Here is a 9,226-nt window from a genome sequence, read left to right on the forward strand (position 1 = left end):
GACCTTGAACCCCAGGATCTGAACGTGTTTCCTCAATTGTTTAAAAGTTAATTCCTGCTCCAGGAAGACATGACTGAATTTTATGATAGTGCTGAATCTGCTTGGCTGAAAAAATTAAAAAACATTTTCCATTTTCTTGTGTGCTTTTGCCAGAAATATAAGGTAATCTGTCCTGTCTGGCAGGTATGCCTAACTTTAAATTATCTTTCAAGGTTTGGATGAAATGTATTTTATTAGCTACTTACTTTCTTCAAGCAAGAAGTTGACTTCATTGTCGAAATTAGTAAGGTGATTCTGAAGTTCATATGGGATTGTAAGGGACCTGGATTAGCCAAAGCAATATTGAAAAAGAACAGAGTTGGAGGACTCACATTTCCCAATTTCAAACTTACTACAAAACAATGGTAATCATGACAGGGTAGTACTGGAACAAGGTTAGATCCCTGGAATAGAACTGAGCTTCTAGAAATAAACCTGCACATCTGTGGTTAACTGAGTTTTGAGAAAGTCACCAAAAACATCGAATGTGGGCATAAAAGTCTTTTCAATGAATGGTTCTGTGACAAATGGAGAGCCACATGTACAATAATGAAGTTGAACCCTTACCGCACACCATACACACTATTAACTCAAAATGAGTCAAAGACCTAAATGTAAGGGCTAAAATCACAAAACTCTTAGGAGAAAACATAGGGGTAACCTTTCATAGCCTTGAATTTGGCAAAGACTTCATAGATAAGATACTAAAAACAGAGGCAACCAAACAAAAAATAGATAAACGGTTCTCCATCAAAATTAAAAACAAATTTCCTTCAAAGGACTCCATCAAGAAAGTGAAAAGGCTTTCTCTCAGGATAAGAAAAAATATTTGCAAATCACACATCCAATAAGAATCTAGTATCTAAAATAAAGAGCTCTTAAAATTTAATAATAAAAAACAAGAAGGCAATGGCAAGCCACTCCAGTACTCTTGCCTAGAAAATCCCATGGATGGAGGAGCCTGGTAGGCTGCAGTCCGTGGGGTCGCTAAGGGTCGGACACGACTGAGCGACTTCACTTTCACTTTTCACTTTCACACATTGGAGAAGGAAATGGCAACCCACTCCAGTGTTCTTGCCTGGAGAATCCCAGGGACGGGGGAGCCTGGTGGGCTTCCGTCTATGGGGTCACACAGAGTCGGACACGACTGAAGTGACTTAGCAGCAGCAGCAACCTAATTAAAACTGGGCAAAGGAGCTGAATAGACATTTCTTCAGGGAAGACGTATAAATGGCCAATAAGCATTTGAAGAAATGCTTGATGTTATTAGTCCTTCAGTTCAGTTCAGTTGCTCAATCGTGTCCGACTCTCCATGACCCCATGAATCACAGCACGCCAGGCCTCCCTGTCCATCACCAACTCCTGGAGTACACTCAAACTCATGTCCATTGCTGCTGCTGCTGCTAAGTTGCTTTAGTCGTGTCTGACTCTGTGCGACCCCATAGACAGAAGCCCACCAGGCTCCCCCGTCCCTGGGATTCTCCAGGCAAGAACACTGGAGTGGGTTGCCATTTCCTTCTCCAATGCATGAAAGTGAAAAGTGAAAATGAAGGCGTTCGGTTGTGTCTGACTCTTCGCGAACCCATGGACTGCAGCCCACCAGGCCTCTCCGTCCATGGGATTTTCCAGGCAAGAGTACTGGAGTGGGGTGCCATTTAGGGATATGCAAATGAAAACCACCAAGAGATCCCACTACACCACCACTATACCCACTAGTATGGCTAAAATAAAAAATCAAATAATAACCAGTGTTGATGAGGATGTCGAGAAATCAGAACCCTCATTCACAGTGGGATGTAAAAGGGTGGAAATGTTCCTCAAATTATTGAACATAGAGCTACCATGTGACTGAGAACTTCTACTTCTAGGTATAAATTCAGAATAAATGAAAACATGTCTACAGAAAAACTTGCACACAAATGTTTATTGCAATATTATTCTTAATAGCCAAAAGATGGGAAAAGTCCTAGTGTCCATCAATTGATGAATGAATAAAAAACAATGTGGAACATACCTGTATACCCTGGAATATTATTTAGCCATAAGAAGGAATGCAGTAGTGACACATGTCGTGACTTGTATGAATGTTGAAACCATTATAAGTGAACAAAGCCACTTTTTAAGACACCGTGTATTATATGACTCCATTCATATAATGAAGAGTAGTAGAACAGAGAGTAGATTAGCAGTTGCCTAGAGCCGGGAGTGTACTGGAGAGGTAGGGGGTGATAGCTAAAGGGTTTTTTTTAGAGGTGAGAAAAATGTTCTAAAATTGACTGTGGTGATGGTTGAACATATCTGTAAATATACTAAACAACACTCATTTTAAATGGGTGAGTCATTTCTCCAAAGAAGACATACCGATGGCTAACAAACACATGAAAAGATGCTCAACATCACTCATAATCAGAGAAATGCAAATCAAAACCACAATGAGGTACCATTTCACGCCAGTCAGAATGGCCGCTATCCAAAAGTCTACAAGCAATAAATGCTGGAGAGGATGTGGAGAAAAGGGAACCCTCTTACACTGTTGGTGGGAATGCAAACTAGTACAGCCACTATGGAGAACAGTGTGGAGATTCCTCAAAAAACTGGAAATAGAACTGCCATATGATCCAGCAATCCCACTCCTGGGCATACACACAGAGGAAATCAGAATTGAAAGAGACACATATACTCCAATGTTCATCACATTACTATTTATAATAGCCAGGACATGGAAGCAACCTAGATGTCCATCTGCAGATGAATGGATAAGAAAGCTTTGGTACATATACACAATGGAGTATTACTCAGCCATTAAAAAGAATACATTTGAATCAGTTCTAATGAGGTGAATGAAACTGAAGCCTATTATACAGAGTGAAGTAAGCCAGAAAGAAAAACACCAATACAGTATACTAACGCATATATATGGAATTTAGAAAGATGGAAATAATAACCCTGTATACGAGACAGCAAAAGAGACGCAGATGTATAGAACAGTCTTTTGGACTCTGTGGGAGAGGGCGAGGGTGGGATGATTTGGGAGGATGGCACTGAAACATGTATATTATCATATGTGAAACGAATTGCCAGTCCAGGTTCGATGCATGATACAGGATGCTTGGGGCTGGTGTACTGGGATGAACCAGAGGGATGGGATGGGGAGGGAGGTGGGAGAGGGGTTCAAGATGGGGAACACATGTACACCTGGGACAGATTCATGTCAATGTTGGCAAAACCAATACAATAATGTAAATTAATTAGCCTCCAATTAAAATAAATAAATTAAAAAGATAAATAAATGGGTGAGTCATATGCTGTGTGAACTATCATCACAAACCTGCTTTAAAAAGGCACACTGACATTAATAATCTTAGGAACGGAATCAGTTCTTTCTCTCAATGTGTATATGTACAGATATACATGCATGCACGTATATATACACACATATATGTATGCTTTGTAAGATTTGATGTTATTACGAGTGAAGTGAAACAAAGTGAAAGTTGCTTAGTCGTGTCTGACTCTTTGCGACCCCATGGACTATACAGTCCATGGAATTCTCTAGAGAATATTATATATATATATATATATATATTCCATGGACTATACAGTCCATGGAATTCTCTAGAAAATATAGAATATATAGAATATCTATATATATATATAGATATAGAATATAGATAAAGATTACTAACAGACTAGTTACTTTAATCTGCAGAAATAGGATAATTTTGCCATGCAAAAAAAGAATGAAAGTGGATTATGCTACCTTCAACACTGTCTCTTTTGGTTGATCTATGAACTATTTCTCAAAATTCCCCTGGGCTAGTCTTCCTGGCAGTGCCTGTCACCTCGCACCTGTGTGCCACTTCTGTGCTCTCCTCTGCCTCATATATAGCTGCTTGGTTCACCTTACAAAATGCTGACTTCTTTCTCCTGCCCTGTATCTATGCATGTGTGCTCAGTCGTGTCCAGCTCTTTTGCGACCCCATGGACTGTAGCCCCCCAAGCTCCTCTGTCTGTGGGATTCTTCAGGCAAGAATACTGGAGAGGGTTGTTATTCCTTTCTCCAGGGGATCTTCCCAACCCAGAGACTGAACTCGAGTCTCTTGCATCTCCTGCATTGGCAGTCACATTCTTTACCATTGAGCCAGCTAGGAATTCCCTTCCCTTGCCTGCCAGTGTGTTTTTTCCTGTTACTTCTCCAGTTTTTTGGAGAAGGGAATAGCAATCCACTTCAGTATTCTTGCCTGGAGAATTCTATGGACAGAGGAGCCTGATGGGCTACAGTCCATGGGGTCACAAAGAGTTGGACACAGCTGAACACTCCAGGTTTTCTCCTCCAGAGCCCCATTTGGAGCCCAAATAAGACATTTAGAGGCCCCAGGACTAAGGAGATAATGGTGCCAGCCCCTCCCCATCTCTCATCTGACATAATTCAAAATAAAGCTTCACTCATCTATAAGAGATACAAGTCACATCTATGTTGAAATGGAAATAACCCCCCCCCCTTTTTTTTTTTTTTTTACAATTTTGTCTTGCAAAATGCTAGATCAACTTGGCAAAGTTTAGGGGGTTGGCCAAAAAGTTTGTTTGGCTTTTCCCATTAAAAACCCCAAAGAACTTATTTATCAGTCCAATGTTTCTTCTATCTTGGGGCCTCTGCTCTTCTTGTATCCTAAGCCAGTGCTTAATTTGCTCCTTTGATCATGTGCCTTGCCGAGCTGATTTTCCTCATTCATTCCCTCTCTCCTCACTCTCCTCCTTCACTGTTGGCCTCACTCACCCTGACAAGCGGTCCTTCTGGTCTGCATGGCAATCCTGAATAGGCATGAACTGTAAGCCCAATGCCAGCAATTCTGTAAGGCCCAGCCCAAATCATGCCGCCTCTTAACCTGACTTTGGTGCTACCAGAATCAACATGAGTTTTCTATTCATCAAAAACTGAAAATTAAAAAAAAAACAGGGAGCTGGCTTTCTATAACAATTCAAGATTTCTTTTTAAATAGTTAATTTTAGAGAATTTATAATATAAAGGACATAAACATTGGAAGTTCTATTTGCCTAAACTCAGTAAAAAAAAACCAAGAAAGATTTTCCTTCATAGCTCTCCATGACTGATGCACGGTTTGATAGAGCAATCATTTTTATACTGATAGTGTTTGGCAGAGCTTTCTGTAGGAAATATTCTTGACTCATATTCAATGAATAATTTTTACATTGAAATTCACATCTAAATTATCTGTTGTTTCTATTTGCTCAGACATGTTATCAAACATAAAAATGAAAAATATTGGCATATAATGAAAAGAATATTTTTAATCTAGCACTTTTACTAGAAACACATTATTGCTTTTTCAGACAGAAAAGTCAATTATCCTACATTAACAACAGAATCATTCAAGTCATAAAGGATTTTTAAAAAGCATTTTAAAAGAATAAAAATGATTGACATATAGGACTCATTGCATTTACACTATATGTTCTAGCTTACAAATTTTCTGATTTTACAGAAAGGCCATTTTTCTTTCATCGCTTCTTTCCACATACATAAGTTTTTGGTGAGAAGGGGACAGTTACCCACACTTAACGACATTTTGATGTGGCATACCTGTTTTCTAATTCTTTGATTGGATTTTCAGTTTCTCCTATAGGCATGTTATATAATACCAGAAATTGATTAACAGTTGTGGCTGTGGGGAAAAAAAAGGAAAATAAAGCCTACTCTGTCACAGTGCTTGCTATAGTGAAAATAATAGACACTGAACTCTTTGTCAGTGGAGATGACTGTTAACCCATTGCCATGTGCTACAAGATCTGTAATATACTTTAATATATTCTCTGCAGATAATATGAAATGAGTATATGCTAGTTAACACAAGTTTTAAATCTAGGGCCAGAGATTTGCCGCATGGAGAATCCACATATCAGGGGTAATCAGCTTCTAGACTACAGCAGTCTCATATTAAATGTGGCTACTGTCTAAGTATTACTGGTATCTTGAGAAAACCAAGACTCTTCAAGAAAATTAGAGATTCCAAGGGAACATTTCATGCAAAGATGGGCTCGATAAAGGAGAGAAATGGTATGGACCTAACAGAAGCAGAAGATATTAAGAAGAGGTGGCAAGAATACACAGAAGAACTGTACAAAAAAGATCTTCACGACCAAGATAGTCACGATAATGTGCTCACTGACCTAGAGCCAGACATCTTGGAATGTGAAGTCAAGTGGGCCTTAAAAAGCATCACTACGAACAAAGCTAGTGGTGGTGATGGAATTCCAGTTGAGCTATTTCAAATCTTGAAAGATGATGCTGTGAAAGTGCTGTACTCAATATGCCAGCAAATTTGGAAAACTCAGCAGTGGCCACAGGTCTGGAAAAGGTCAGTCTTCATTCCAATCCCAAAGAAAGGGAATGCCAAAGAATGTTCAAACTACCGCACAATTGCACTCATCTCACATGCTAGTAAAGTCATGCTCAAAATTCTCCAAGCCAGACTTCAGCAATATGTGAACCGTGAACTCCCAGATGTTCAAGCAGGTTTTAGAAAAGGCAGAGGTGCCAGAGATCAAATTGCCAACATCCACTGGATCATGGAGAAAGCAAGAGAGTTCCAGAAAAATATCTATTTCTGCTTCATTGACTATGCCAGCCTTTGACTATGTGGATCACAATAAACTGTGGAACATTCTGAAAGAGATGGGAATACCAGACCACCTGACCTGCCTCTTAAGAAACCTGTATGCAGGTCAGGAAGCAACAGTCAGAACTGGACATGGAACAACAGACTGGTACCAAATAGGAAAAGGAGTACGTCAAGGCTGTATATTGTCACCTTGCTTATTTAACTTCTATGCAGAGTACATCATGAGGAACACTGGGCTGGAAGAAGCACAAGCTGGAATCAAGATTACTGGGAGAAATATCAATAACCTCAGATATGCAGATGACACTACCCTTATGGCAGAAAGTGAAGAGGAACTTAAAAGCCTCTTGATGAAAGTGAAAGAGGAGAGTGAAAAGGTTGGCTTGAAGCTCAACATTCAGAAAACGAAGATCATGGCATCTGGTCCCATCATTTCATGGGAAATAGATGGGGAAACGGAGAAGGAAATGGCAACCCACTCCAGTGTTCTTACCTGGAGAATCCCAGGGACGGGGGAGCCTGGTGGGCTGCCGTCTGTGGGGTCACACAGAGTCGGACACGACTGAAGTGACTTAGCAGCAGTAGCAGATGGGGAAACAGTGGAAACAGTGTCAGACTTTATTTTTTTGGGCTCCAAAAACACTGCGGATGCTGATTGCAGTCATGAAATTAAAAGACACTTACTCCTTGGAAGGAAAGTTGTGACCAACCTTGATAGTATATTAAAAAGCAGAGACATTACTTTGCCAACCAAGGTCTGTCTAGTCAAGGCTATGGTTTTTCCCGTGGTCATGTATGGATGTGAGAGTTGGACTGTGAAGAAAGCTGATCGCCGAAGAATTGATGCTTTTGAACTGTGGTGTTGGAGAAGACTCTTGAGAGTCCCTTGTACTGCAAGGAGATCCAACCAGTCCATTCTAAGGGAGATCAATCCTGGGTGTTCATTGGAAGGACTGATGCTAAAGCTGAAGCTGCAATACTTTGGCCACCTCATGCGACGAGTTGACTCACTGGAAAAGACTCTGATGCTGGGAAAGGTTGGGGGCGGGAGGAGAAGGGGACGACGGAGAATGAGATGGCTGGATGGCATCACCGACTCTGTGGACATGAGTTTGAGTGAACTCCAGGAGTTGGGACAGGGAGGCCTGGCATGCTGTGATTCATGGGGTCGCGGAGAGTTGGACACGACTGAGCGACTGAACTGAACTGAGAAAACCAAGTACCCTTGTCTTTTTTTTTAAATCTAATTATTCTTGGTAATTAAATAGACTTTTAAAACTGAATGTCAGAACTCTGTTCTTGATAAAAATGGGGACCTGTTGACTATACAGTGTATGTTAGAAATGGACTCTACTTTGTGAACTTTGAGGTGGTTAAGATAAGAGAACTGTTTATACCTTTGGCATGACCAAGTATAAAAACCAGGGAAGGCCTATGGTCTATGTCCATAGGGAAGGCAACCCAGGCTGTTTTCTCACATGATCCTCTGTCCATTGGTTTCTTAGGGTTCTTGCTGCTTGGTGATGTAAAAAATGTGAAAAAAAAAAAAAAAAAAACCTAACAGAATATTGCCTCTGAAATGTTGTTGTGTCTGCCTTGAGAGAACTTGCCAGGTAACTTTAAAGGGATCCAGGGAGCTAGAAGCTCTCTGAATTTACACAGCTTATCCGAGCTGTTTTGTGCTGCTTGCTAATGACTGTTTGCTCAATCCATACCTACATGCATGTTAGTCTTGCTTTTGTTATAACCTAAATAGCAAGAGATCAATCCTGGGTGTTCATTGGAGGGACTGATGCTAAAGCTGAAACTCCAATACTTTGGCCACCTCATGTGATGAGTTGACTCACTGGAAAAGACTCTGATGCTGGGAAAGATTGGGGGCGGGAGGAGAAGGGGATGACAGAGAGTGAGATGGCTGGATGGCATCACTGACTCGATGGACATGAGTTTGAGTGAACTCTGGGAGTTGGTGATGGACAGAGAGGCCTGGTGTGCTGTGATTCATGGGGTCGCAAAAAGTCGGACATGACTGAGTGACTGAACTGAACTGAACTGAAATAGCAAGTGTGGGGCATCAGTTCACCCTCATCTACCTCAAATTGCTCTACAGATTATTGCTATCAACCAAAGAGGAGAGTTGTGTTTGACCTTGTTGGCTAAGGTAGGTAGTGTGTGTACACAGCTGCTTGATTGTGTTCGGCTGTCTGCAGCCCCATAGACTGTAACCAACCAGGCTGTCCCTAGGATTCTCCAGGCAAGAAGCCTGGAGCAGGTTGTCATTTCCTGCTCCAGGGGATCTTCCCAACCCAGACCTGAGTCTCTTGCACCTCCTTCATTGGTAGGTGGAGGTAATTCTTTACCACTAGCACAACCTGATAAGCCCAAGGTAAGTAGTAACAGTATGGAAACCTGTCCTCACCGGATACATTAGCTGAGGGCATATGTATCATTTTATCAGTCAAGGCTGCTGGTTTGCTAAGCTAGGTTGCCTTTGGGCATACCCAATTAGACAGCACGCTAGATGATGAAATTATGGAAAGCAGAAA

The sequence above is a fragment of the Moschus berezovskii genome, chromosome 1 (genome assembly GCF_049115385.1).
Source record: "Moschus berezovskii isolate FMDL1 chromosome 1, NW_MosBer_1.0, whole genome shotgun sequence".
NCBI lineage: Eukaryota > Metazoa > Chordata > Mammalia > Artiodactyla > Moschidae > Moschus > Moschus berezovskii.